Raw genomic sequence first — 6000 nt, 5'->3', positions numbered from 1 at the left:
CAGCCCCCCTCAGGCAGCCTCTCCTTTCCTTCCCTCTCCCCTTTCCCACCCCCTCCCCTCCCCTCCCCTCCCCTCCCCTCCCCTCCCCACCCGCCGCTGGCTGCCCCGCCCCGCCGGCCCTTTCCCTTCCCCCATTGGCCCGCCGTGACGCCAATGGCGCGGCCTCCCCGCCGCGCAGGCGCGCTGGTGCTCGGCCCGCGGGCTCGCGCGGGTGGCCGTTGCCCCGCCTCCCCCCCTCCCAACGGCTCCCGCGAGCTGCCGCTGCCGTTGTTGTCAGTTGCGTCTCGGAGCCGCCGCAGCGGCAGGGCCCGGCGGAGCGCGCGCCAGCCAGCCAGGCGCGGGGCAGGAGCCGTCGCCGCCTCCCCCACCCCGCACCCCGCGGCTCTGCGGCCCGGCCGAGGTTCTCCCGCTGGGCTCTCCGAGCCGTTCCCCTCCCTTCCCGCCGCCGCTCCTCGTCCCCGCCGCCGCTCCCGGGGGCAGTCGCGGCGGGTGCTGCCCATGCAGGGGGCGGCGCGGGGCGCGGCGGCCCGAGGAGACGACGCCGCCGCCGCCGCCGCTGCTGCAGGCAGTAAGTTGCCGGCGGGGTCGGGCCGGGTTCGGCTTGGGCTTGGGCCGGTGAAGACCGGGGCCGGCCCGGTGGGGTGGGGTGGGTTCCCTTCCTCCCCTCTCTTCGCCTTTCCGTTTCTCCCGGAGCCGGCCTCGCCCGCCGACCTCCTCCCGGCCGGCCCAATGGCGGCCTCGGCCCAGGAGGAGGCGGTGGGGGGACGTTTCCCGGCCGCCGAAGGTCGGTGTGTCGGTGCCGCCCGGGGCTAGCGAAGAGGGATTTTGGCGGGGGGGGAGGGGAGGAGCGGGTGTTCCCGCGGGGACGGCGGGCTCCCGGCGGGAGCCTCCTGTGCCCCCTGGGGTGGCAGAGCCCGGGGGTGCCCGACGCGAGCCCTCTTACCTCCCCCCCCCCCTTCCGAGGCGGCGTCCCCGCGGCGCGTGCGGCGGGGCGCGCGGGTGACCGGGCGTCCCGCTCGCGCGGGTGACACCTGACCCCGCGCGTGTCCGTGCCCGCCCGCGTGCGTGGCCTCGCCGCCCCCCCCCCCCCCCCCCGCCCCGGAGCAACGTTACGGGCACCGCGGGAAAAGTGGCGGCGAGTTTGCCCCGTCGCCACCCTGCTGGCCTCGCCGGCTCCGCCGCGTATTTTCTGTCGCTCGGGGAGCGGGGGGGAGGCTAAAGAAGCGAGGCGAAAGCCCTCCGGTTAGGGGGCCGGTGCGGTGACGGGTGCGTGTCGGGGGAATGACAGTGCATCCTGCCCCCCGGAGCCAGGGGCATAGCCAACAGGTCTGCTCTGAATGCAGAGCTGGAGCGGGCCCCTGGCAGAGGCTGGAAGCGCAAGTTTCCCGTGTTCTTTGTCAATGCGTGTATTGCGCCTGTCGATACGCTTATATTGCATTGGATGGAGTGCCTTGAGATTACTGTAGAAATCGGTCGGGTAAGTCGATAAGTCCTGGGTAGAGGTCTTTGTGCTTCTCGCTGGGTGGGCTGTGGCACTCCGCTAGTTAAATTTATGGAAGATGACTTTTAAAGGTGTTTGTGGTTGATGCACCGTCTTGGTAATAACTGAAGGACAGATACTTGTGGTTGGTTTTGGTGGTGGGTTTTTTATCTCTTTTTTTTTTTTTTTTTTTTAAAAACTAAGTAGACCGAATAAAGTATCAGAGAACATCCGCTAGGGAAAAAGCCTATATTGGCCTGAGAATGGTTGGTGACAAATGTGACCTATTTTCAAATTGGAGATTTTTATTGGTAAGTGATGCTAGAACACCTGCGAAGGAGAAAGCTTTACATGGGATATGGAAATACAAAAAGCTTTGGGTTTTTGCTTATGCACAGATAGCTTCTTACTGATCATCTTGCTTTCAAGAGCTTTTTAAGAGTAGATACGCAAAGAAGTGGTTTCCTCAACGGTACCATTGCAGTTCCTGGAGCAGCTGAAGTGTATTGTATGATTTACAGCCATCTAGCATGAATGGATTGCATGCAAATCTGCTTACGCCTGCCCTCTGTAGTGCAGTCACTACTTAGTCATATAGGCTGGTTTTTTGGAGTTGTTTATTACGGATATATTTAGATCTTCAGGCTCTGGGGAAGGACCAGTTTAATGAATCTCAGCAAAATAAAATCTATATAAAAGTGTTTACAAGCAAACGTTTATTATGTTAGAATTAAGCAGTTCTTGCAAGGCATGCACCATTAGGAACTGGGTTAATGAATGTTGGGGTTTTTTTCATAGCTGTGTCACAGAAAGTGGGAATTTGCCTGGTAGTTATTTTTGTGGTATCGCTGATCCTTAGAAAGAAGGAATCTGAAACAAACTTACAAAAACTAACAGTCATTGCTACATAATGCAGTCAAATTTTACCTTGTGGAACATGTTGAAATATTAACTTAAACAGACTTAATATTTGCCCCTTTTACTTCTAGTGCATGAAAAAAATCCAGATTTGAGGTCTTAACAATAAAGTCTAAGGAGGAGAAAGTCTGGTCTTATTTCATGTTTTTCCTGAATATTCTAAATGACCAGAAAAGTGGTAGAATGATTTTTCAAGTGATTGGGAAAAGAAGCTAACCTGAATACTGGAGTGTAGTGACTGGTATGCAAGGTATCATCTAAGACAGCACATTCATCTGGCTCTTTTAAGGGAATCTTTGTGATCCATACCTGAGGCTTCCAACAAAAACAGGGAGAAGGGAAGATGACATCTTAAGCGGACTTTGTGATAAACTGGTTTTAGGTTTTGGGGTTTTTTTCCTCTTTTTATATGATTGAGAAGCAAGAAAGTTCCAATTGAGTTTTGGATACTGAAATTTCTGTACAAGTTTCTGATGTTCTTGAATCATCTTGCTGTGAGAACTAATATTCCCGTGTGGTGTGGGTGGTAGCACTGTAGATATATAGACTGCTTTCTGATTATTTTAAACAAATAGCATGTTAAGAATATGCACGTTAAGATGCTACTGCAGATATTCTTGTACTTGCAGTAGTCGTCTTCCTTGTGCGTTGTTCTGATCAACCCGATCTCTTCTAAGGCTCTAACTCCCTGCCTTCAATATCATATTTGAGTAATTCTTTTGCAGGCTACACCTTCAGTGTGTCATTGCCCTTTTTATTCCACGAGCAACTGTAATGCCAAACTAGTGCCTTTGTCTTGCTTTGTTGCCTGCCTTGCTTTCAAGGGCACAGTATGCTGGTGCAGCTAGCTTTTTTCCTCCATATGTGTGTGTCTCATGACAAAATCCAAGAAAAGAAGTGCAATTTTTCTGCTTTCAAAATTCTACTGGAATGCTGTAGCTGTAAAACTTCTGGATGAACTTCCATCCATTCCTTCTTAATAGTGTTTTCTAGTTATGTCTTAAAATAAGTGGAACATGGTTCAGATCAGGGACACTGCCTTTTGTGTATAGGGCTGAACTGCAGTTTATGATGAATATACTGATATTAAATTGCATAAGTTCTTAACTTTAGTAACCTATAAGGTTACTAAACCTTGAAGAGGCTCATCTTCATTGTCACGCTACTTTCAAGCACTTAACTGGAATGCTACAGCTTCTGTAATAATGTAATGTGGCTGTTGTTTTAATACACATAACAGTATTATGTAAGAGCTTAAGAGGATTTGAAAAACTGTATATTCACTTAGAATTCTAGGATAGCTTACCCTAGCAGAGTTCTAGTACATGTAAGTTAATTAAGTCACCAGTGTTAAGATCTTAATGAGGAAAAAGTACGGTGTAGTTTTTACACTTGTGAAATATAAACCAGAGCACATTTGCTTTCTGAAAAGCTGAATCTCTCAGTTGTACAGTGATCTTCTGCAACAGTGTTGGGGCATGAATGTTGCACTGAATTTGACAGGCTGGTTTTTAATCTTTTCTTCATATATCATTCTGTGTTTTCAGCAGCAGCCCCCTACCTGGTTACTGACTGGACATAAACCAACTTTACTTGAGAGATAAGATGATACCCTAGACTTTTATAATTTTAGTTCATGTTGAAGTGTGGTGAATTTCAGGTGTCTGCCTGTTTTGAACTAATTTAAGATGCTATAAATGAAGATAAAGTATTGAAACTGAGTAACTGTAGATTGGGGTCAATCCATTTCTTGAGGTTTAAGTAGTTTGTATACTAGATGGAAAATGTCAGCATCTCAGAGGCAACTTAAGTCAATTCAGTACTTAAGTTTTACGTTACTAGATGTATTGCTAAACAAATGAAGCTGATGTTTGAGCTCAGAGATCATTCTCAAGAAATTTAATAGAAATTATTGTTGCTTGTAATAGGTGCTAACAGTATGTACACAAATTTGCATCTGAATACTCATATTTGAGCTAGTGTGTGATGTTTTCTCTTCCCTTGATACAGAATAAAAATAGTGATTCTGAATTCATGCAACAAAGATGATGATAGGTATTTCAACAGTGGTAACTTATTAAAATGTTAAGCCACAGTGAAGTGGCCTAAGTGTTCATTGATTAATGGTGAAATGTTTAGAGGTCCCGTTAAAGGTCTTTGCTATGCTGTCTGGCATGAGAAAATTATGTGGTAATGTTAATAAATAGACATTTGAAAAAGGTGAAACAATTCTGAGAATTCATGAACATGAAGTAGATGAAGTGATTCCTCTGAAAGAGTCCAGATTGGTGGAATAGAAATCTGAGTTGTCTGTTTTATGCTGAGTTCCTGCAGTAGGTTTTCTGGAAATAAAGATATAGTGTCCTGTCTAAAAGATAGTGATACCATCATGAATCACAATAATGTGACTTCTGTCTGATATGCAAAGTATTTCTTCATCAGTTTAATGTTCCTAGTTATTTTAGGAGAGAAAAAAAAAAAGAAAAAAGGAAAATGTGTTGAGATTTAATTGTGTTGATATTAAAGCCTTTTAGAAGCTACTTGGATACTGCTTATCAAGCTTGGAAAAGTGTCATTCTGGGCCAGGGAGTCCCAACTACCATGAGTTCCCTCTGTTGCTTTCAAGATGGTTGACGGAAAAGCTTGTTAGCTTCTGTGATCTTCAGGCTTCTTTGATACCGGATCTCGATTGGTTAGGTTTATGAATGTCTGTAACTAAGATACCCATGCTAATTTCCTGTAGCTAAGGGGAAATTTTTCTTTCAGTGGGAACTGCAAAACATGGTCACTTCAGTTGAAACTGATTTTTTTATATATCATGACATCACAGGGTCTGAACAGAGTTTTATAACTGATTTACAGATACAAAAAGAAAATACTAGCAGATATCACAACATTTGGAGCAAGTCCTTTTCAAAAGATGTTATCGCATACTACTTTACAGAAGGTAATTTAGGGGACATGGCCATTTGGGAAGGTCTGATATTCTTCTCTTCGTCTGCAATAATACTTTAAGAGCAGCTTTAGATCTTACGCAGTATATTGCTGAAGCATCTGATATGTGAACAGGGTGGTGGTGCCTGTCTGTATTATTACTTTTTTTTGTTTAGCTACACACTGAACTAAGAGTAGGCACAAGAGGAAAATAGACAACATGAAATTAATTACTTTTGGATCTGTGGCTGGTGTGAGGACTTTAAATAGGGTAAAGCTATTGCCAGGTTCTCAAATCCATAGGGCAGATTGCATTTGTCTTGAGTAGTATCTCCTCTTAGAAATAGAAAGTGCCTTGTGAGCTGCAGTCATGATCAGCATGGTTAAGAAAGTATCTTGGGCTTTTGACACGTTTTGCAACTGGAGGCAGTTGGAACCAATAACAGTGACTACTAATGATGGGTTTGTCAATGGATCATAGTTTGATCACGCTTAGCACATCTGTCCTCTTAATAGCTTTGGTGTCTAGTCTGTAATCATAATCTTGCTATTACTACTACCAGCTTGGTATTGCTTTGCAATATATACCTACTTCAGTGTTGGCTGTATTTTTTTTTCCTCATTCACATGCTTGTGAAAGAAAAAGGAAATATACATTCTTGACTTTT

General features: G+C 46.1%; 1 protein-coding gene across 1 annotated transcript in view; it reads left to right on the top strand.

Annotated features, from left to right (window-relative positions):
* The first annotated feature begins 289 nt into the window (after positions 1-289).
* Positions 290-6000, top strand: part of SNRK (SNF related kinase) — a 40626-nt gene continuing 34915 nt past the window's right edge. The window contains exon 1 of the mRNA XM_074839565.1: positions 290-568. The gene's annotated coding sequence lies outside the window, so the exon portion shown is untranslated. The remainder of the gene's footprint in view (positions 569-6000) is intronic.

Source organism: Strix aluco, chromosome 1 (assembly GCF_031877795.1).
Source record: "Strix aluco isolate bStrAlu1 chromosome 1, bStrAlu1.hap1, whole genome shotgun sequence".
Taxonomy (NCBI): domain Eukaryota; kingdom Metazoa; phylum Chordata; class Aves; order Strigiformes; family Strigidae; genus Strix; species Strix aluco.
This window is presented reverse-complemented; position numbering and strand designations above follow the sequence as displayed.